Here is a 25,679-nt window from a genome sequence, read left to right as displayed (position 1 = left end):
AATGTTTTCTATGTAATTCAATAACCACCGAGCTCTACAATTGCTACCAAGTCTTCTAGACTAATTCTAAGTGGCCACCAAGCATTCTAGAGGTTACCAAAGGAATTGAGTTAGTGTGAAGTGCGACAACTCAAACTGAGTAGAATCAGGCAGTGTGAAGTCTAGTAGTTCAACTCGAGCACTCCAGTGGTTACTAAGCTTTGTAGTTTCTGCCAAGCTAGTAGTTTATGTGATGAGAAGCTAGTGTTAACCGAGTCATATGTGATGATTAGTGTTTACTGAGTGATTCAATTTATGACAAGTGACATAGTATTTATTGAGTCACTAGTGTAGATCGAGTTCAAGACTAATTTGAGGTTATTAGTATGGACTGAGCTTCTACTTCTACTGAATGCATGACGATGTTGAGTAATGACAGTGGACGTTGAGAATCAGAACTTCACCAAGCCAGTCTTCAGAACTTGAGTATCTACATATGGGCCGACTTTGTAATATTGGTGTTAACTTGTATATTGGTTGACTTTGTAATTTTGTAAATTGGATTGGTATATATATGTAATGTATTGTATCATATCCAATGTAGTATGCAAGAAAATGATCATGTAAGAATGCGAATGTGATCAAGCAGTAGATAAAGTATATATTGAAGGCCATATTAGAAAAGGAGCAATAGAGACATATCCATCACAAAAGGTGATCAATACTTCAAAGAATCTCTATTAGCAAATTAGTTGTAAGTTAGAGATTAACTATTTCATTCTAATAGGTGAATTAGTCTAAATCCTTTCACAAGGTAGACTTAGCAATCTTTCTTAAATCTCTTAACAGAATGCATACTTTATTGTGTGTTTGTAAATCCTTCAACAAGGTGGACCTAGCAGTCCTAATTGCTCCTAACAGGGTAGATCATCATAAGTGATCAAAGTAAGCCTTAATCAACCAACTTTATGCTGTAGTATTGAAGTTTTGTGAGTATCATCCCCACCCCAATTTTACTTTCTATTTGGAAGGTTTCTAGGTCACCAAATTATTGTGTTCAAGTGTTATGAATGTTTTATGTTTTTAGTTTCTCATGCATGCAATTAGATCAATAAATGATAATTGGTATATTGCTATAAAGTGTTGAATTTGATAAAGTTCTCGAGGTTACTAATTCACCCCTCCCCTCTCAGTAACCTAGCATAGTCTTGAATATTTTCAACATTAATGTGGAAACCCTATTTGGGAAAAACTAACAATTGCAACTAGTTATTGATTTTCACTCTGCTAAAGTGAACCCTATTAGGAATAAACCCTATTAAAGGTTACAAAACACACTATTAGGTGTGACCCTGTTAGAGGCTTTAATTACCCTATTAGGAGTGGCCTTGTTAGAGGTCTTTAGACACTTTAATCTAGAAATGGCACCTTTTTAGAGGATTTACAAATAGCTGTTAAGCCAACTTTGATAAGAGATTTAGATCATTACAATAGTTAGAGAGTAACAATGAGATGACTTGATTTCTAATGAAACTAAATTGTTGATTATAGATTTCAATTCTGGCTTGTATACTTGATCCTTTCTTATCAAATGTATCTTTGTAGCTCCACAAGGATATTCTACTTATCCTTCTAGTCCTCTTCCTCTTAGCATCTTCTATTTTTAAATTACTTTTTACACATTCAATCCTCAACTTGACCTTATATTTATATCATAGGCATTGTCAAGTTAGCTTGAATACCATGTAGATTAATTAATATGCATCTCCTTAATCGGCTAGAACCAACAAAAAAATTCTATTAAACTCAATATGCCAAAACAAGAAAATCCTTTGATAGCTGACCCTACTTAGAAGACATTAACTCTAAAATGATTTTCCTATGTTAATCAAGTGAACTCAGTTAACACTGCATCTTCACAAAGTTCCTTTGATAACCAAGTGAGCTTGGTTAACACTAGTTCCATCCATCTTTTCATTCATTAATTGAGTGAGCTCGGTTAACACTCAATCTTCTGTGAACTTCTCTTTGTTGCTCGAGTGAACTTGGTAGTCAATGTCTTTTGAACTTGGTAAACTCTACAATGCTCGGTAGACATAGGAAACTATCGTCATCAATCGAGTGAGCTTGACATACATTGATTGGCAAAGATATGACATTTTGTGTAACATCAAAGAAAATACACAATTAACCAATTGTGTTCAACAAAATCAACATTACAACACTTTTAAGCCAGTTCAACACTTTATAACCTAACCACAAACATCTAGAAATCACAATGCATAAAATTAAAGCATATATCAAAAGAGAACTCATAACACCATAATTTTATTCTCAAGGAAACCTTAGCAGAAAATCCTAGTGGGGATAGAACCCACAAGATGATGCACTAATTTGACAATATACATGTTAGGAGATCTAACCTTGTTAGAAGTAGTTAAATAACATTTATTGCATTGGTCCATGTTAAAGGAAAAAAACTTGTTAGAGGTATGTAGCCCTGTTAGAACTTGAGAAAGAAAAGGGAGCACACTTACTTGAGAGTGAAGGTTAAATCCACCTTCTTGACTCACTGTCCAAATACAAATAAACTATTACAACAATAATGAAGTATACATGACATCACAATGTATGATTAGTCCCACTGAATCTCATTTCTTCTCTAATCCATCATCAAGTCATGAATATAACATCATATATCTCATACATCATATTTTTATGCTTGCATACCAAATAAGTATTCCCTTAAAATACCCTTGAGAGTAATTAATTTAGTTGGTTTGAATAAAAATTCACAAAATGTATCCAATCAAATACCAATATACAAAATTGGACCATGCAATCAAGGATTTAATTCATTTGATGTCATCCCTCCATTTTTAAGCAATTGAATTGTCAAAACAATTCAATTAGCTAAGCCAAATTTTTTGTTCTCATAAGTTATCCTATAACTCTGTCATGTTGGGTTTGTTCCACTTCACATCACCTAACATGTGCCATCCACTATAAAAACACCAGAGATCATACCAATATCTCATATACACTATATATACCATGTTACCAAAATTATAGCTATATCTAATAACTTTTTACTAGTGTTAACCAAAATTGTCTGACTACTTGTATACCTTCTCTAGACTTGGGCATTTTTTAATATTTGAACCTTAACAAAATTGATTGTTAATCCAAGTGACCATGAAAATGAGGTATGTTTCTATCAATGAACAACATTTGAACACTCACTTTCCAATAATCTCCCCCTTTGGCCTGATCGTAACACTTATGTCGCCAAACTTTTAGTCTATCCCTTTTGAGTTCCTAGTTTGATGGCCTTTTAGTGTAATTTTGTCTTGTTGCTTGTCCATGCAACTCCTAGGTGGCTCTCTTCTCATCAATCTTCCCAAGTTTCCCACTTTGTGTCTTTTTTAGGTTTCCCTTGCTCTACTTCCCCTTATACTTCCATACAAGATTCTTATCATTTTAATGCATTAAGGTCTTAGGTGATCTAGGTATGGATTGGATCTTGTTTGATCATCTTCCTAATGAGAAGGGAGTTTTATTTGTTTCCATGATTCTATTCCTACCTCGGAAGGCTTGTTCCCTTTGGATTATGAAACATTTGGCTAGCTATCCACTTTGGCAAACTTCATCAAGTAGGAACCTAAAGAATATAATCATGAGAGGATTTACAGATGTATACCTACTCATTCTATGTTGAAAATACCAAGAGAAGTGAAAGCTAGAGCTATGAAAGTCTCAAATCAAAGTTTTGAGGTCAAAATTCATCTTTGTGCAGAGAAACGAGATTGTATGTTTTCAACTACTCATCCACTGGAAATGAACATTTTATGTTCTGTTCTTGAATGCTAAGAAAAGACTGCAATCCATTAAAATATTTTATGTATTAAGTGGGACCCTGGTGTAATGTTGCAAAGAAGTAAATATGAGCCTTTGTTGTGCATCCTGAAGATGGTGAATCCACAATTGAGATTTGATTTCAATAATACATAAGGTAACTATCCAAATCAAAGGAAAATGCTTCGAAGTGGTTCTTCCTTCGAAAAGCAATGGTCTCAATGGTATTTTTCCATACTTTATAAATGTTCAAGGTTACTTCTCTAGAGGACTAGAAAAATAAAGAACTATGTTGGCATCAACATAAGGATATTTTGCGGAGATGCCAGAAAGATGCTTCTAGAGAAGTTAGTTGTAAAGGTGCACCCTAGATATAAAAGAAGTTAAGTGATCAAATACTCAATGTGAAGAATCCATTCAACATTTTCCCAAAGTTAACTATGTTGACATAAACATAAGGATATTCTGTGGAGATGCTAGAAAGATGCTTCTAGAGAAGTTAGTCATAAAGGGACACCCTATATATAAAAGAAGTTAAGTGATCAAATACTCGATGTGAAGAATCCATTCAACAATTTCCCCAAGTTAGGTGGTGAAATTAAGAAAAGAAGACTTGCACTAAAAACAAAGAAACAAAGTGCCCAAGGCATCGAAGGAGTATTTCTCATGCTGTGATCCTAAATCAAAGAAGAAGGGTAGCTTGTAGAAATATAGGACTATGCTTTCTCCTCTGCATATGAAGAATTGATTTTTGAACCCTTGATTCAAATTCCAAAGTAAATAGGGAAGTTATCATTAAAATCAAAATCAATTGGTTCGGTAAGGAATTATTCTCGCTACTATATGACTTTAAGTGAGTGATACAGTCTTTGGATTTGTGAATTCTTTTATTAGTAGAAGTGGAAAGTTTAAATAGTCATTAACTATCAAATTTATTACAAATCCTACCATTATGATCATTGGTTGTGTTTAATTTCATTCATGTGGCACCAACTTTCAGATTTCTGCATCTATTAGATTGAATTTGTCTCAAACTTGCTTCCTTATTGTTTTAACAACTATTTAATGAGCAGTTTATCCCATTTATGAAATTGTAAGTTAATGACAATTAGAGAAAAAGGGTATGATTGTCTAATTGTTCTGGAAAGTGAATTCAAGAGCTTCTCAGATACTTCATTCAAATTTTACATTTTAGGTGATTTTCATAGAAGGCTCAACTCCCAACCAATTCACCCAATAACCTAGAAATTAAAGGAAAGTGGATTAGTTGAAGCTTCTAGATTCCCCATGACTATGCAAGCATGAGAAATAGTAAAGGAATGTATCAAAATGTACAATCCAGAGACAAAGAAAATATTTCTACCTGATCAGTCCATCCTGCTATCTATAAATAATGCATTAATGCAGTTTGCATTTGGCATTCTAGCAAAGGAGCAATACTGTGGTATTGATTTCTCTTCCTCTACATGAATGCTCAATGAAAAGAAGACTCTAAGAAAAGAAGACATGTAGAGAACTTGGTTTCAGATACCTTGTTCCAAAAAAAGTAAGATGCCAAAAACTCTTTTTGGAACCAATTTAAAAAAAGAGATTGTGGACATCTTGACACTATTGTTGAGATTGAAACAAAGGGAGGAAATGTTAAATTTCATTGAACATAACTTCTTCTTGGTGCATACCATATGTAACAACAGCTTGCAGATCGACTGGGCTAAGATCAAATGTGAAGAGCTTGCTTCTTAGCTAGGATTGGCTAAGACATTTAGACATTTCTATATGTCTTCACACCTAATATATGCCTTATCCACACATCACTTGTTGAAGTTGATGAAAGATCAACCCCACATCTCCCAAGAATCACCTGCATGCAAACACCTATCACAAAAAGAGAGAAGCAAAAACTATGGAGGCTCAAATTAAGAGATCCACATAAGAGACATTATTGATGTGCAAAAAAGAATTTTCATTTATCAAAAGTGAATGAATTAGTTACAAAGAGATCAAACCTTATAAAATGAGACCAAAACCCTAATAGGTAATTGACCTAAGTTACATGATAATAACTAATAAAAGAATTAATTATTATATGCCCAAAGTTTGGCTTAAGTAAATTAGAGGTAATAAGTGACTTAATAATTAAATCAATATGATTTAATTAATAATAAAATACTTTATTACTCTAATATGCACCCTTAAGATAAACTTAGGGAGCAGCTAAAAGCCTAGAAACTACTACTGAAAGAAGAATTGCATCCTGACAACAAGGCCTAATGAGGTACCCAAGCACAAAAAAACTCTAAAAAGAGGAGAAATAGAGAAAACCACATGGGAAAAACCCTACTCCAAAAAGAGATGGAAATAATGGTCCAGAAGATAGCAACAAAATGATGATCATGAAGGACACCATTGAAGCATGAAGTTGTAAACACTATCAAACTATTGATTTGAAGAACTTGTACTGTATAGAACATGACCAAGTAGAGAAGACTAAGTCTAAAGAGATGATCAATAAAATATGGAAGGTATCTTCACGTGCTTCAAAAATAGGAATGCAAGAATGTTATATGGTAAATGATCTATCTCATCAAAATGCATAGGTATCTAGCCACTATAATCGTCTAGTACATAGGATCAAATACTAAATACATAACTCACTCCATCAAACCAAGAAAGAAATATAACCAACATAACCCCCTATAATGTTGAGAGGTAAGACATTAGTATTAAAACTAAATGCAATATCTCCTATAGAAAGAAGAACTAGGAACATTGAGAGTGCAAAAGAAGTATAAACACTTATAAATGCACATGTCATCGACACATCATGAGGCTAATGTCATAGAAGGAACACTCACTTGAAAAAGGAAGATGGTGAATATGGCCAACATGAAACCCCTCAAGGCACTTTATAATGTAGTGCAAGTACAATAAAACACAAAGATGTCCAAGATACTAAAATGCAATAGAGTAACACTTTGTCTTAGTGCATTTTCAAAAATAATAAAAAAGAATGTCAACAAAGATCAAAAGAGACATAAGGATGATATAAGACACATCACAACCCATGAAAAATCATCTAAAGAAACATAATTGATCCCTAAACCTGAAATAACCAAGATATCCACCAAAATACAAAAAAAAACAAAAAATTGGATGGGATGTGCTTAGAGAAAAATCTCGAAAATAGAATGTCTCAAGATATGTCTCCTAGATTGCAAAATAGAACCTCTAAATTTGAATTCATAAATTAGCAATCAAACAACATTAAAAGTTTAAATAAACTACACCATCATGATGGGCTCAGAATCAACTTTCCGATGATATCTTGTTTGTAAAAAATGGAGTCTAGATGAGCAAGTTAGGGCCAAACAACCACATGTAGGTCAAAAAAAGCACTGGAAGGGAAAAAAAATTTGTTTACCACATCTAAATCCATGCCAAATGTCTTGGAAAATGTGCCCAGTAGTACAAAAAATTACCTTAGGAAGTGTGATAGTTTTGTACTGAAATTACCTCAATTTATGTGCCAAAATTTTTGATCTGCATATCAAAAATATCAATTTGCATACCAAAAATCTTGATTTATGTGCCAAAAAATCTCATTTTGCGCACCAATAAATCTTGATTTGTGTGCCCAAAAAATCTCAATTTTCGTATGAAAAATCTTGATTTTCATGCCAAAAATAAGAAAATTGTTGCCTTGAGAAATGTGCCCAATCTGAAAGTAATATTATTTTGCCTCAAATTCCAACTATGTCCAAATTGGATTTTTTTTTATAAAAATAGGGATTATTGGGCGCTCTGAGCTCAACGGTGATGTCTATTTGGGCTCAAAGTGCACTGAAAATTAGTGACCCCCCAAATTCAATAAAAAAATCCTCTTAAAAGTAAAATTTGGATTTTTTTAGAATAACTGGGTGGGGGGGGGGGGGCGATGAATCAATTATCCAAGGTCTAGATGTATAAATAAAACTTTTCATAGCCTAGTGAACCCATAAAACATTTATACTCATGCATGCATCCATTAAGATTATGCAATCATTTAAAACTTGTAGGTTACTATCAAATCAACTTGCATAATTGTAAAGCATGAAATATAAAAGATTCATTAACACACTTGACACAATGATTTACGTGGAAACCCAAATTGGGAAAAATCACTAGTAACTGTAGAAGTTGTGAAAACCAACTTCATAGATTGCAAGGAACACCTACATGCAAATAACTTGTGTTGAAGAGAAACCAAAGAAGGAAAAAACAGAGCTTGGAAAATCTCAACGGAGTGAGAGAAAACTGTATTCCAAGATTATTAAAAAAGAAATTACAAGAGTTCAACCTTAAAGGTGAACAAAAAACCTAAAACCTAAAAAAGCTAGGTTGCACATTATAATTAATATAAAATATTAATAATATGCACCTAAGAGATAGCTTAAGAAAACTAGAGTAATAGGCAACTTATTTAATTAAATCAAATTGATTTAATTAATAAGTTTAAATGAATAATTACTCTAACACCCCTCCCTTAAGCAAAGCTTAGGAGGTAAGCTAACCTAGAACAACTATTAAAGTAGGAAAATGGGTCCTGGCAACAAGGCTTGATCAAGTACCCAAAACAAGGAAACCTTTGTAAAATGGAGACAAAGGAAAAACCCAATGGAAAAAACTCCTCTCCAAAAGGAGATTTAAAAAAAAAAATGGCTTAAGAGACTCTCTCAAAACCATAAGTACAACCAATGCCCCATGAGAGAGGAAAGAGACGCCAAAGCCCCCCCAAAATGATAGAGCCCCTAAAAAAATGATCGAACCAATGGAATTCCAATGTGGAAGAAACAAGGGCACAAAGTAAGGAACCCCTAGAGAGAGAGGAGAAACTGGAAGACCTAACTAATGCACAAAGGAGAAAACATGAGGATCCTGAAAGGCAATCCCCAATGCAAGTGTGTTGACATTATCATGAAAGAGGAGATAACTGTCTGCTATAGAATCCTCAACAAGTGCACTTGGAGGCTCGATGAATGGATTTGGATGTTTAGGCAGAGCTAAAGAAGAATCTAGTTGAAGAGAAAAGACCTCAACTAGATGTGGCGCGATAGTCAAAACAATGATCTTGGGAACAATACAAAGGTTCAAGTGTCTCAATTGCACCACATGATGCTCTCGTGAAAGAGAAAACTATACTCTGACAATGGAGATGGTGGACCAAAGTGTGAGAAGGTGTAGAGATGAGTGGCATGATCAACTGTCCCTATAGCAATAAGGCCTCTTGTTGCATTATCCTGAATGTAGACTGAATCTGCAGTGAACTCAATTATCTTCCTTGATCCATTGTGTGTAATCTAATACATTGAGAGAAGGTTTGCAGATAGAGATGGAACATATAATACATCATTGAATGTGCCATCCTGAATGTGAATTAAACCTTTCCTATAGATTGTTAGAGCAGTGTGATTCCCCATGAGAATATGAGGAATGAGAGAAGCCTCAATAGAGGAGAAGACCCCTTGAGAAGTTGCCATATGGTGAGAAGCATCTAAATCTAGTATCCAACGGACCTGTGAAAGGGATGCAATGGATGCTTGTAATGCATGACCCTATCCAAAATCTAGTGTAAATGTCAAAGAGATGGAATGAGACTAAAAGGAAAACTCTTGTGAGGTAGAAGAGGATGGAGATGAAATAGTGCTCTTCTGAAGAAGAGCTTGCAAATCTGTGATTTGTTTCTCATAGCCATCAAATCTCTTTTGAAAACAATGTGACTCATTATGAGGTCCCTTCTGATAATAGGAATAGGTAGAAGTATTAGTCTTCTTTTTCTCCTTCTTAGAAGAATATGATGAACTAGTAGAGTGCTAAGAAGAGGAATCTGATATCTACTTTGGCTTCTACTTTTGTGTATCCTAAGGTGACTTGACAAGCAACGCCTATGACTGTGAACTTGTAAATGAATCCATCTGAGTGAGCTTGGACTGCTCATGAGTTAACCTATCATAAAATGTCTCAAAAGAGGGCATAACATGTCATGCACCTAGAGCATCCATAGTGGAGTAGAAGGTAGAAGTGAAAATCTAATAAGGGACTCAAAGCTTTGAGAGTATTAGAAAGATACATTCATCATCTAACTTTGTCTTTCCAGCAGCCTATATTATAGATCGAAGAGACTTGAATTTCATCAAGAAGTCCTCAATGCTAGTGAATGATTTAAGAACCAAGGAGGTAAACTCTGCATCTATTTGTAGAACCCTGAACTGATTCATTGTGCCAAACAAGGTGGAAAACTTGTCCCACATAACCCTAGGTGTAGTAAAACCATCTAGGTGAAACAATAACCCATCTGAAATATTCATTACAATGAGGCCCATTGCCTCATCTATCTTATTGCACTACATAAGAAGATCATAAGGCCTCTATAAAACTGGCTGAGCCACATCGAGGCATGACCATAACCCCTTTACCATAAGCAATCTGGTCATCTATCCTTTCTAAGTATGGTAATTGTGAGGTGTAAGGTAGGCGACATAAGAGTCCACCATTGAGAGAAGAAGACAGAAGTAGAAGGGTTCATTCTAAAATGAATTATAGAAAAGAAAATACTCCCCCCCACAACATATAAATATATCCCTCAAAAACCAAAGAAACAACTACTAGAAGTACAAAATCTGAGAAAAAAACCTAGATGCCAGATGCAAAGAGGGAGGAAACAAAAGCCTTTCCTTTAATGCAAAAAATGGGAGCTCAAATAAAGTTAGAATGAAACAAAACCAACACCATTATCTCTGTCTTTGAACCAAAATTTTGATGCTTCTTTCACCTCTGTATGCTCAAGTTATGGCCAAAAAATAACTGTTGGTCCAAAAAAGGAGCTCACTGGAAAATTACAAACCCGACAAAAAATTTGACGATCATATGGCTATCAAGAGGATGTTGCAAAAAAAATTTAGCTGTCAAAATGTTGACATCATGAGCTAGAAAGTGACATCACCCTGTCAAAAAATGATGTCAACAGGGGTACGGGTTAATGACATCAGGCTAACATAAGCAGTTGGAAAGATGATGTCAGTTGCCAGGATGTTGACATGTCCTGTCAGAATGGTGATGTCACTAGCTAAAAAATTGATGTTAGACTACCACAAAGTGATGTCAGCTAGGAGCAAGGTTGAGAGATAGTGCTGCTTGCTAAGGTGGTGGATGGGCGGAGCAACACCGACGGTGGTGGTCATTGGGTGGTGCATTGCCGGTGGTGGTGGTCAGAGGGCAGCAGAGGTTGTGCCGTGAGTGGTGCGTCAACTGCGGTTGAGCGTTGGTCGAGTGCAAGTGGCACTTTGGTGATTGCAGGGTGGTGCCAAAGTGGCCAATGGGTGATACAACCCAAAAACATAGTTTTTTTGATTTTTTAAAATGTGTCCATATGGCCTTTTGGGGGTAAATATTTTTTTCCTAGAAGCTACAGTGACCAAAAATAAAAATTTTACATGATTTTTGACTGTACTGGGCCTTCTGAGTGTAATGGTAGTGTCCATTTAGGCCCAAAGTGCCCAAAAAAATTGCCCTTCTCGCTATTGAAGAAAAAAACCTCAAAAAAACTAGAGTTTCTATCTCCAAATCATAGCTTCAGGAATCTTTAGACAAGCAAGTAGCAGGGATGTTCTGATACCATGTAGAAGTTGTGAAAACCAACTTCATAGATTGCCAAGAACACCTACATGCAAATAACCTATGTTGAAGAAAAATTAGAGAAGGAAAAAACAGAGTTTGGAAAATCTCAACGGAGTGAGAGCAAACTATATTCCAAGATTATGAAAAAAGAAATTACAAGAGTTCAATCTTAAAGGTGAAAAAAAAACCTAAAACCTAAAAAAGATAGGTTGCACATTATAATTAATATAAAATATTAATTATATGCACCTAAGAGATAGCTTAAGAAAACTAGAGTAATAGGCAACTTATTTAATTAAATCAAAGTGATTTAATTAATAAGTGTAAATGAATAATTACTCTAACAGTAACATGCTACTCTTTTTCACTCTTCTGAAGTGATGCCCTGTGAAAGGCCAACCCTGTTAAAATTTACAACACACACTGTTAAATGTAACCTAGTTAAGGGATTTCAATCACCCTATTAGAAGTGAGCTTTGTTAGAGGAATTTAGGCCATTCACTTGGAATGCCACCTAGTTAAAGGAATTTCAAATGACTATTAGGTCAACCTTAATCCAAAGGATTTACACTAAATTGATACAATTGTTAGAGAGTAACAGTAGAGCTTTGATCTAATTAAACTTACAACTTCTCTTGTAGATTACAGATCTATGTTCAATCCTTAATTTTTCTTAGCCTTCATACTTTGTAGCTCTGACAACTTGTTCACCTTTCAAGAATTCATCTTCTTAAGTCTTCTTACTTAACATGCCATTGTAGACTCTTTTCTTGGGTCACTTGATGAAGCAAAACCCCTTAATTCCTTCTCCTCCTTGGGTTCTTGCGCATGACTACTTTGCTTCATGACCACAAATTCCTATAAATAGGAATTAGGATATTTTCTTGCTCATTTTCTATCATCCAATTTAAGATTCTTATGGATTAGGTATGATACAATGTATCTATCCCATATTTGTATCTCTTCTAGAAACTTCTCCTAGAATCCATTTGATTTTGCCTAAAAAATGGTTTACATTAATTTTTGTGCCACTAGCTCATCAACCTTATCTTCCTCTTGGTTCACAAGTTTCAAGAAAACAAACTTGTTGGCTTAGATTCAATGAATCTTTGATCTTTAACATAATGCAACAGCTTGACATTATCAACCTTCTGATGCTTGGCACATACTGCGTTACTCGACATCAACTATAAAATCACTCAGCATCAACTAAAGTTTACTAATGGTTAACATTAACTAAAATTTACTCGGCATCAACTATCTTGCTCAACATCCACTAGAATTTTCTTTCACTTGGCTCCAACTAACTTTGTGCTCAGCTAGCACTAACTTTGCTCGGCACCTACTATCCACTTAGTCAATCTTGGCAGACAAACTTTGTGTAGCATGCTCTTCTAAACTTTCTAAGTGTAGCTAACATTTTGCAACCTTAAGTAGATTATCAATACATCATGTCATCATTGTCTTAACTGATCCTTGTAATTCATTACATAATCATAACTCAACCTTTCCTCTAGGTACTTTTGTCACATCTTACTGATCAAATCCTCTTCATCAATCAACTAAGTGATGGTACTTGAATCTTATAAGTAGTTGTCTTACTAGCAAATAACAAGTTTGACATCAGTAACAAAACAATGATTGAAACACATAGTCTTCTTCAACAATCTCCTTCTTTCAATAATCTCTCTCAATAATGATTTTTTCAATCATATCTCAACAATCTCCCTCTTTGGCATTGATGGAAAACCAAATTGATCAACCAAGTCAATCAAATGATGAACATCTTGTTCAACCAAACTAACTGGGTTAAAATAGTAAGTCAATACCAAAAAGAAACTTGTATCAAAATTTCTCCCTCTATCAACAACTTCCATCTTCTGATTAGGTTACGAAACTCTTTCTTATATCTCCCTTTGAGTTTCTTCTTGTATCTCCCTCTTACTAGATTGATTAGGATTTCTTTCATCATATATGTGTCCTCTTCTTTAATCAACAACATCACATCAGTAGTTATTTGATCTCCCTTTAAGATCAATAACATTTTTAGCTTTTATACTTTCTCCATTTGATGATGATCTTTCTCCCTTTGTTGATTAGTAAATCTCTCTATTTGTTTTGACTCTTGATCTCTGACTCTTGACCAATAGAGTATTTCCCTCTTTATTAGTAAATCTCTCTCTTCTAGCTTTTGATCAATAAATCTCTCCCTCTTTGACAACAATGCCAAAGACATATACCAAAAATTTGTCATCTTAAAATATGCAGATATAAGCCTTTTGCAGTTTCTTTATCTTCTTCCTCTGTCACCTTGCTTATTTGAAGCTTCAACTCTTTGATTACTTTAGGAAGCTCCTAAAGTAAGATCCATTGCATCAATTTTCATTATATGAATATCAACTTGTTTCTCTTGTTACTTAGATAGCCTTTGATAGGGGTATCACCCCTAGTTTACCTCTTAGATATTCAGGAGTATCCTTAGGTAATGGTTTTGTGAAGATATTAACAATTTGCTCCTTTGTGTTGACATATTCCATATTCACCTCTTTATCTTGAACTAATTCTCTCAAGTAATAATACTTAATTGCAATGTGCTTTGTCTTTGTGTGCATCATTGGATTCTTTGATATATTGATAGCACTTGTGTTATCACAATAAAGTTTCACTAGTTCTATGATCTCTTCCTTCATTCCTTTGAGTAGCTATTTGATCCATATGATGTTTGTGCAATTTACAACAGCAACACCATATTTAGCTTCAACAATAGATTGTAAGGTATAACTCTATTTCTTGCTAGTCCATGCAACTAGTCTCTTGCCTAAGAAAAATGCTCCTCTACTGGTGCTCTTTTTTGTCATCAATGTTTCTAGCCCAATCAACATTAGTGTAGGCTCTTAGTTCAAACTTTTCATTTTTCTTGTAGTATAGACCAACCTCTTTTGTTCCTTTAGATATCTAATTATTCTCTTTAGAGCCATTAAGTGATTCTCCCTTGAATTAGTAGAGAATCTTGTAACTATCCCTATAGATAATGCAATATCAGGTCTACTATATACTATATTGCAATTTTCCAATCATAGACTTGTATACTGTTTGATTCACCTTAGGAGAATCATCATTCTTTGACAACTTGTGTCCTATCACCATAGGTGTACTTACTAGTTTGAAATCTTATAATCCAAAGTCTTCAATATTTCTTTGACATACTTTGACTGAGTGATATATATACCATACTTCATTTGATATACTTGCAAACCCGCAAAAAATTTGATCTCTCTAACATTTCAAATATTTGCCTCATCTGATTTGCAAAATCCTTACATAAAGCATCTTGTCCTCCAAATATGATATCATCAACAAATATTTTATATATCAAAATACCTTTGCCTTTCTTTTTCTTTATGTACAAATTGTTGTCATCATTAGTCCTTTCAAATCCAATCTTCACAAGATAAGTATGAAGTCTCTCATGCCATGCTATTGGTGCTTGTTTCAAACCATATAGAGCTTTGTGTAGTCTACATACCATGTTTTTATTGCTATCATCAACAAAACCTTATGGCTGCTCTATATAAAAAATTTCTTCTAGTATTCCATTCAGAAATGTAGATTTAACATCCATTTGATAAACTTTGAAACCTTTGTATGCAGCATAAGCAAGTAGAGTTCTTACTCCTTCCATTCTAGCAATAGGAGCAAATGTCTCACCATATTCAATTCCTTCTTCTTGTACATCTCTATCAAGTATTTTAGCATCTCCTTCATGTGTACTATCTTTAGAATCAGAATGTGCATCCACTTCATTTTGTAACTTGACATCTGAATGTAGCTCAATTCCTAAATGTAAATTGGCATTCATAGGATTTGACTCGGTAGTCACTAAAATTTGTTGTTGGTTTCCAACTTGATTTACAACATCTTCTTCAGAAGACATTCCTTCATATAAGTATACAAATGATTTGTATCTTTCTAGTTCTTTCATAGGTTCAACCTCATGTACTTTTTTATATTCATCAAAATTCACATTTGCACTTTCCACAATTTTGTTAGTGTTAATATTCAAACACTTGTAAGTTTTACTTCTTGTAGAGTAGCCAAGGAATATACCTTCTTCACTTTTTGCATCAAAATTTCCATTCCTAACATCTTTAAGAATGTAACATTTACTTCCAAATACCTTAAAGTATTTTAAATTGGGAGGGTTATCCATACAATAGTTCAAAAGGTGTTGAATAAGTACCTTTCTTGATTTGCACACGGTTCAAAGTATAGATAGTTGTACTTACAACTTCTCTCTAGTATTTTAGAGCAACATTCTTCTCCATCATAAGTGTTCTAGCACAATCCATTATAAACCTATTTCTCCTTTTAGCTATTCCATTTTGTGGAGGGGTTTTGGGGATAGATATTTGTCTTTTGATTCCTCTTTTATTATAGAACATCTCAAACTCATTTGATGTAAATTCTCCTCCTTTGTTAGATCTCAAACATTTTAGAATTTTTCCTATTTCTTTCTCAACTCTTGCTAAATACCACTTAAACATTTGAAAAGCATCAAATTTCTATTTCAAAAAAATTTCTGTCATCATCCTAGAGTAATCATTAACAAACAACATTATGTACTTATCTCCTCTATAGCTTTGTACTTTAATTGGTCCAGACAAATTAGTATGAACAATCTCTAGTATTTCTTTAGAGGTATAAGTTTTGTTCTTAAAGCTTGACTTTGTCATTTTACCTAGTTGACTTTGTCATTTTGTACTTTGTCAACTTATGCAAACCTCTAATTTTTTTTCATGTTACTGATACTAACCAAGTTATCAAAATTAACATGGCATAACCTTTTGTGCCAAAGCCATACATATCAAATTTTGCAATAAAAAAAGTAGAATCCTCTATATTAAGATAGAATAAATTACTTCTAGTTTGATCACCTTTTCCAATCACTTTCCCATTTGTGTCAAATATCTTAGTAGTCTTGTTTCCAAATTCAACCTTGCATCCCAAATTGTTCAATTGTGATACACTCAACATGTTATAGTTTAGTCCTTCAACATAGTAAGCATTGTCACATTAAATCTTGTTTTTGAGTTTGATAGAACTTTTTCCTTTTATCAAACATGGTGCATCATTACCAAATCTTACACTATTTCCTTCATAAGAATTCAAGGTAATGAAATTACTTTTGTCTCCAGTCATGTGATGTGATGAAATGTCCCTTTTTTGATTTTTTATGATATTTCACACCTCTAATAAGATTTTCAAGATCAAGCAACTAATATCACAAAGATCCACCAAATGTCTCAAGAAACCCCAAATCGGGTATGCCAGAAATAGTGCCAAAAGCTTCACAACTTCACAAATTATTAATAAATCTGAAAATAGATATTTTTACAGAAATTTCAGCAGCATAAAAGCCTACAAAATGACATTTCTAGATCCGTATAGCCTTTACACAACAGTTCACAAATGTAGGACAAAAACTATGCTCATCGGGCTCCCAAATTTAACACAAAATTGCCCGAAAACACCACAAAAACACTAATAATCTATCTCATAAGTTTAATCACATCCCAATACATATATTCAGCTCTATTTTAACATCTTAAATTTTTAAATACAACATCAACCCAAACTAATATGAAATACTCAACTAAAAACACCAAACTCATACAACAAACACACCTGAAAACCCACCAATCTGCACTGTTCAGCACAAAGGAAAACACTGTATGAGCATGCACATGGAATGGCTTCAAACTCCTATCCTTAGCCTTCTTGGAAACTTGCAAACTCCCATTCTTGGGTCTCCCTAGAAACCTGCAAACTCCCGTTCTTGGGTCTCCTTCTCCACAGGTTTGGCAGCCTCTGAAGAATAACAAAGAATGAGCAAAAATCAAGTTCTGGAATCAGCCCAAAATGCCTCCAAACCCCTTAAAAGAGGGCATAACCATAACTCACGTCCAACAGAAATTAATGAAACATATTTTAATAATAATTTTCATTTATTAATCCAACGGTTTCCAAAGATTAACCCCCTTTTTCTGAAACTTCACTTTCTTGGGCTTGCCTGCCTTAGCAAAGATTATTATTTTTTAATTATTTGAAAAAGGGACATGACAAGTCCTCCCATCCCAAAAATTTCTTGTCCTCAAGCAATGGCTGAACAATAAACCAATCAATCAACCTGGATCCCAAATGTAGTCATGAACTATACTACTACCAATTAACACAGGCTCCTGCAATATCCTCTGCAATATGACCAAGAGGAATCCATAATCAAACTGACAATTATAGCTCAACCAAACTCCAAAATCACCGCTACCATAGTCAAAAACCCATGAGACACAAACTCTTAGAACATCAGAACCCAAGTAAAGTGGACAAATCAAACTACCAACATAGTAAATACCATCAACGCACCCCATTGGCCTATACGGAATGTACAATCCAACTCTACAACAATGGTGAATGCTCTCGAATGAAACTATACCAAGTATGGAGAATCCACACACTGTACAACTCCTGCAGTCAACACAACTCTGCAAATCACTGACCACTGTCTTATAACCATAGCTCCCATGCACCCCTGATGGTAAAAAACCATCACAAGATAAACAACAAGAAATGGAACCAAAACCAAATTTGTCTGCCATCAACTCCTCAACACAAGGATCAAATGCTAATTGATGTACATACCTTGCAATATAATGTTGATAAAAAAACCAACCTTAGTCAACAACTCACTATGAACAAGTGATACAACCCACTGTGATTGATCACCAGCTAAGTCAGGAGATGTCATAGCCAAAGGAGTAGAATCAATAACAACACCCGCTAAAGAATCACTCCAAAACTCTTGCTCTAAGTCATGTATTATCAAGCTATCAACTGCAGAACCTATCGCCATGTTGTGCCCATCACAACTCTCATCCCGAGGCATCAAACTATCCCATAACTGATGATAAGCACTAGGAACCAAAGTACATCTCTGTATCATCATCTCATCAATATGGTCATCAAAGGTAAATTGATGAGCATACCTCACAATGTAATCTGATAGAATGCACCAATCTCAGTCAGTGGCTCAGACTGCAATCTAGATGTAACTAACTGCAATCGATCACTAACCAAGTTGGAACTGACTACTACCTCTAAAGACATCACCAAGGGAGTAGTATTACTAGCAGGAACCATGCCAACTATCGGCTCACCAACATCACACATGGTCTTTGATATAGCATCTCTAGTCTTTGTGCCATTAGTGCTAGAGGTCACCACCATGTCAGGCATACCACAAAAATTTGCTACAACACCCAACTCATCTAAACCTGACTCTAGTGGGAATGAACCTGATATACCAATGTTAGTATCAAGGATGGATGCATCCCGATCTCCACTGTCTCTGACAATCTCGGCCATGGACATCGTCGGATCACCAAACACCATAGCTTGTGACTGTATAGAATCAGGTAAAGACTGTAGTCGCTCTAACTCCATGGTCACCTTAGCCAAATGAAACTGTGAGTCCTTGAAAGCCACCTGTGTACTCTCAAGAATCTCAGAAGTCACCTCAAGCTGCTCAGTAAGCTCACTCACCTCATCTTCCTTGGCCAACAATGCATCATATGCTTTACTGCCCCACTCCATAAGATAATCTCTGTCGGCTACCAACTGCATATAATTCTATCTCAAAATCTAAATAGCCTCCCATAAAGAGTGGATCTCTGTCAAGGAAAGATAACTACCTTCCTGCTCATCACTAGTAGGAGAACCCCATCCATAAACTGCTAACAACTGATGAGAAGCATCGAAATGCTGGCAAATGATAGCAATGTCTCGGTCACTAACTCTCAACTAATTAGACACATGATGGCACTGGCTTGACTATCTCCTACAAACCTCCTCTGATGCACTGTCTAAAGGAGTATCCTCAAAGTTACTAGTCTCTAGAGTATTACCATCCATATCCTGTGAATCAAATCTGAAGCTCATATCAACATACGGAGTATCAAAAACATTAGCATTGCTGTCCAAATCCTCTATACCCAAGGAAACCAAGTCTTCAAAACTACCCACTGCATCCTCCTGGATGTCATCAATGCCAATATGATCCTGGGACTCATCTATACACATTGCCAAATATGAAATATCATCAACACATTCCAGCAAGTATGGTCGACTGGATATATGAACAAAGCCCAACATCGGTGTATAAAAACTAATACCAACATCGAACAAGATATTGACACAAGAAAAGACAACACCGTGTAATCTGCTAATCAAATCCATGATAGCACCCAAACAAACACTGCTACCAAAAAGTGTTAAAGATCTCCAGTCAACTGAATCCAAAACACCAATATAACAATCTCGAGTCCATATCCGTAAACTAGAATCAACTGGTAACTCAAGAAAACTCCTCACCTAAGTAATATGACCAATACCAACTAACTCCACATACCTGTCATGATGAGATAATGAAGTCACAATACTATCTTTGTTCACCTTCAGCTGGCTGGGCAAATCATGTGAAGTACTACCAGCCTCAAGCTCATGTGATGAAGCATCTAACTATGCCTGGTACTCTTTCTCAGCAAAGTCATGAATGCTCAATGTCTTCTCATCTCTACCAGGTATCTCACCATCCTGCACAACAACATCCTCATAATCATCATCTGAACCCACTACACTGTAGTCACTGCCTGTTGTAACTATACCATCATGAATAGCTATGGCATCACCCTTTGACAACCTGTAAACAATTGTCTCAATTTGAGTATCAAGTTGACCGTTACTATCAATCTATGTAATATCCTTTTCCACCACCTCCTGTGGTAGAGTAGAATCTGAGACCTCTGCCTGGCTATAAGCTAGTTTCTAAAACTCCTCATGCAAGTTTTTGGTAATTGTGTCATCTACCCTGTGAGAAAATCTGCCAAATAGAAATCCAGTCAACTTATCCACCTTAGCTGGGTCGGACAACATGTCATTCATTATACGGTGGTGCTCAACAAACTGTTCAGACATGTCATGGCTTATTTTTATAAGTTTATCTCAAATGTCTAAATAACCATCCTTTCTACTATTTTGACTCTGGATATCAATTGTCCAAGATCATGTCCTCTGAGACTCTATACTGTACCTATCCATTCTGGATAAAGTAGAGTGTAATCCCAATAGGATATAACTTCTTCAAACACCAAGAACTAACATGCAAATGATTAGAAGTAGCATGTAACCATAGATTTTGACATGCAACTGATTAGAAGCAACATGCAACCACCAAATTCACCAAGAACTAACATGAAAATGATTAGAAGTAGCATGCATGTCATGTCCCCTTTTCAAATAATTAAAAAATAATAATCTTTGCGAAGGCAGGCAGGCCCAAGAAAGTGAAGTTTCAGAAAAAGGGGGTTAATGTTTGAAAATCGTTGGACTAATAAATAAAAATTATTATTAAAATATGTTTTATTAACCTCTCTTGGATGTCAGTTATGGTTATGCCCTCTTTTAAGGGGTTTGGAGGCATTTTGGGTTGATAGGGAGAACTTGATTTTTGCTCATTCTTTGTTATTCTTCAGAGGCTGCCAAACCTGTGGAGAAGGAGACCCAAGAACGGGAGTTTGCAGGTTTCCAGGGAGACCCAAGAATGGGAGTTTGTAGGTTTCCAAGAAGGCTAAGGATGGGAGTTTGAAGCCATTCCACGTGCATGCTCATACAGAGTTTGCCTTTGTGCTGAACAGTGCAGATTTGTGGGTTTTCGGGTGTATTTTTTTGTATGAGTTTGGTGTTTACAGTTGAGTATTTTATATCAGTTTGGGTTGCTACTGTATTTTAGAATTTAAGGTGTTAAAATAGAGCTGAATATATGTATTGGGATGTGATTAAACTTCTGAGATAGATTATTAGTGTTTTTGTGGTGTTTTCGAGCATTTTTGTGTTAATTTCGGGAGCCCGATGAGCATAGTTTTTGTCTTACATTTGTGAACTGTTGTGTAAAGGCTATACAGATCTGGAAATGTCATTTTGTAGGCTGTTATGCTGCTGAAATTTCTGTACAAATGTCCATTTTCAGATTTATTAATAATTTGTGAAGTTGTGAAGCTTTTGGCACTATTTTCAGCATACCCGATTTGGGGTTTCTTGAGAAATTTGGTGGATCTTTGTGATATTAGTTGTTTGATCTTAAAGATCTAATTATAGGTTGGAAATATCATAAAAAATCAGAAAAGGGACATTTCAGTGGTACCAGAGCCATGATCTTGCCAGCTTGAGGGTTTGTAGAAGCTTGCATGTCAGTTTTGACAACTACCCAGATCTTGCATGTCAGTTTTGACAACTACCCAGATCTTGCATGTCATAATTTATGATTGCATGTTGCTTCTAATCAGCTGCATGTCAAAATTTATGGTTGCATGCTACTTCTAATCATTTTCATGTTAGTTCTTAGTGAATTTGGTGGTTGTAGAAGTTTGCATGTCAGTTTTGACAACTACCCAGATCTTGCATTTCAGTTTTGAGAACTACCCAAATCTTGCATGTCATAATTTATGGTTGCATGTTGCTTCTAATCAGCTGCATGTCAAAATTTATGGTTTCATGCTACTTCTAATCATTTTCATGTTAGTTCTTGGTGAATTTGGTGGTTGTAGAAGTTTGCATGTCAGTTTTGACAACTACCCAGATCTTGCATGTCATAATTTATGATTTCATGTTGCTTCTAATCAGCTGCATGTCAAAATTTATGGTTTCATGCTACTTCTAATCATTTTCATGTTAGTTCTTGGTGAATTTGGTGGTTGTAGAAGTTTGCATGTCAGTTTTGACAACTACCCAGATCTTGCATGTCAGTTTTGACAACTACCCAGATCTTGCATGTCATAATTTATGATTTCATGTTGCTTCTAATCAGCTGCATGTCAAAATTTATGGTTGCATGCTACTTCTCATCATTTGCATGTTATTTCTTGGTGAATTTGGTGGTTGCATGTTGCTTCTAATTAGTTGCATGTCAAAATCTATGGTTGCATGCTACTTCTAATCATTTGCATGTTAGTTCTTGGTGTTTGAAGAAGTTATATCCTATTGGGGTTACACTCTACTTTATCTAGAATGGATAGGTATAGTATAGAGTCTTAGAGGACACGATCTTGGACAATTGATATCCAGAGTCAAAATAGCAGAAAGGATGGTTATTTAGACATTCGACATAAACTTATAAAAATAAGCCATGACATGTCTGAATAGTTGGTTGAGCACCACCATATAATGAATGACATGTTGTCCGACCCAGCTAAGGTGGATAAGTTGACTGGATTTCTATTTGGTAAATTTTTCCACAAGGCAGATGACACAATTACCAAGAACTTGCATGAGGACTTTGAGAAACTAGCTTATAGCCAGGCAGAGGTCTAAGATTCTACTCGGCCACAGGAGGTGGTGGGAAAGGATATTACACAGATTGATAGTAATGGTCAACTTGATACTCAAATTGAGACAATTGTTTATAAGTCATCAAAGGGTGATGCCACAGGTATTTAGGATGGTATAGTTACAACAGGCAGTGACTACAGTGTAGTGGGTTCAGATGATGATTATGAGGATGTTGTTGTGCAGGATGGTGAGATACCTAGTAGAGATGAGCAGACATTGAGCATTCATGACTTTGCTGAGAAAGAGTACTAGGCACAGTTAGATGCTTCATCACATGAGGTTGAGGCCGGTAGTACTTCACATGATTTGTCCAGCCAGCTGAAGGTGAACACAGATAGTATTGTGACTTCATTATCTCATCATGACAGGTATGTGGAGTTAGTTGGTATTGGTCATATTACTCAGGTGAGGAGTTTTCTTGAGTTACCAGTTGATTCTAGTTTATGGATATGGACTCAAGATTGTTATATTGGCATTTGGGATTCAGTTGATAGGAGATCTTTAACACTTTTTGGTAGCAGTGTTTGTTTGGGTGCTATCATGGATTTGATTAGCAGAGTGCATGGTGTTGTCTTTTCTTGTGCTAGCAGCTTGTCCGATGTTGGTATTAGTTTTTATACACTGGTGTTGGGCTTTTTTCATATATCCAGTCGACCATACTTGCTGAAATGTGTTGATGATCTTTCATATTTGGCAGTGTGTACAGATGAGTCCCAGGATCATATTGGCATTGATGACATCCAGGAGGATGCAGTGGGCAGTTTTGAAGACTTAGTTTCTTTGGGTACAGAGGAGTTGGACAACAGTGCTACAGTTTTTGATACTCCATATGTTGATATGAGCTTTAGATTTGATTCATAGGACATGGATGGTAATACTCTAGAGACTAGTAACTTTGAGGATACTCCTTTAGACAGTGCATCAGAGGAGGTTTGTAGAAGACAGTCAAGCCAGTGCCATCATGTGTCTAATCAGTTGAGAGTTAGTGACCGAGACATTGCTATCATTTGCCAGCATTTTGATGCTGCTCGTCAGTTGTTAGCAGTTTATGGATGGGGTTCTCCTACTAGTGATGAGCAGGAAGGCAGTTATCTTTCCTTGACAGAGATCCACTCTTTATGGGAGGCTATTCAGATTTTGAGATAGAATTATATGCAGTTGGTAGCCGACAGAGATTATCTTATGGAGTGGGGCAGTAAAGCATATGATGCATTGTTGGCCAAGGAAGATGAGGTGAGTGAGCTTACTGAGCAGCTTGAGGTGACTTCTGAGATTCTTGAGAGTACACAGGTGGCTTTCAAGGACTCACAGTTTCATTTGGCTAAGGTGACCATGGAGTTAGAGTGACTATAGTCTTTACCTGATTCTATACAGTCACAAGCTGTGGTGTTTGGTGATCCGAGGATGTCCATGGCCGAGATTGTCAGAGACAGTGGAGATGGGGATGCATCCATCCTTGATACTAACATTGGCTTATCAAGTTCATTCCCACTAGAGTTAGGTTCAGATGATTTGGGTGCTGTAGCAGATTTTTGTGGTATGCCTGACATGGTGGTGACCTCTAGCACTAATGGCACGAAGACTAGAGATGTTGTATCAAAGACAATGTGTGATGTTGGTGAGTCGATAGTTGGCATGGTTCCTGCTAGTAATACTAATCCCTTGGTGATGTCTTTAGAGGTAGTAGTCAGTTCCAACTTGGTTAGTGAACGATTGCAGTTAGTTATATCTAGATTGTAGTCTGAGCCACTGACTGAGATTGGCGCATTCTATCAACATTACATTGTGAGGTATGCTCATCAATTTACCTTTGATGACCATGTTGATGAGATGATGATACAGAGATGTACTTTGGTTCCTAGTGCTTATCATCAATTATGGGATAGTTTGATGCCTCGGGATGAGAGTTGTGATGGGCATGACATGGTGATAGGTTCTGCAGTTGACAGCTTGATAATATGTGACTTAGAGCAGGAGTTTGGGAATGATGCTTCAGTAGGTGTTGTTATTGATTCTACTCCTTTGGCTATGACATCTCCTGACTTAGCTAGTGATCAGTCACAGTGGGTTGTATCACTTGTTCATGGTGAGCTGTTGACTGAGGTTGGTTTTTTTAATCAACATTATATTGTAGGGTATGTACATCAGTTAGCATTTGATCCTTGTTTTGAGGAGTTGATGGCAGGCAAATTTGGTTTGGATTCCATTTCTTACTCTTTATCTTGTAATGTCTTTTCACCATCAGCAGTGCATGGGAGTTATGGTTATGAGATAGTGGCTGGTGATTTGCAGAGTTGTGTTGACTGCAGGAGTTGTACAGTGTGTGGATTCTCCATACTTGGTATAGTTTCATTCGAGAGCGTTCACCATTGTTGCAGAGTTGGATTGTACATTCCGTATAGGCCAGTGGGATGCGTTGATGGTATTTACTGTGTTGGTAGTTTGATTTGTCCACTTTACTTGGGTTCTGATGTTCTAAGAATTTGTGTCTCATGGGTTTTTGACTATGGTAGTGGTGATTTTGGAGTTTGGTTGAGCTATAATTGTCAGTTTGATTATGGATTCCTCTTGGTCATATTGCAGAGGATATTGCAAGAGCCTGTGTTAATTGGTAGTAGTATAGTTCATGACTACATTTGGGATCCAGGTGGATTGATTGGTTTATTGTTCAGCCATTGCTTGAGGACAAGCAATGTTTGGGAGGAGAGGACTTGTCATGTCCCCTTTTCAAATAATTAAAAAGTAATAATCTT

This window comes from Cupressus sempervirens, chromosome 3 (assembly GCF_028749045.1).
Source record: "Cupressus sempervirens isolate cs-2001-9-10 chromosome 3, ASM2874904v1, whole genome shotgun sequence".
NCBI lineage: Eukaryota > Viridiplantae > Streptophyta > Pinopsida > Cupressales > Cupressaceae > Cupressus > Cupressus sempervirens.
Note: the sequence above shows the minus strand (reverse complement) of the source record.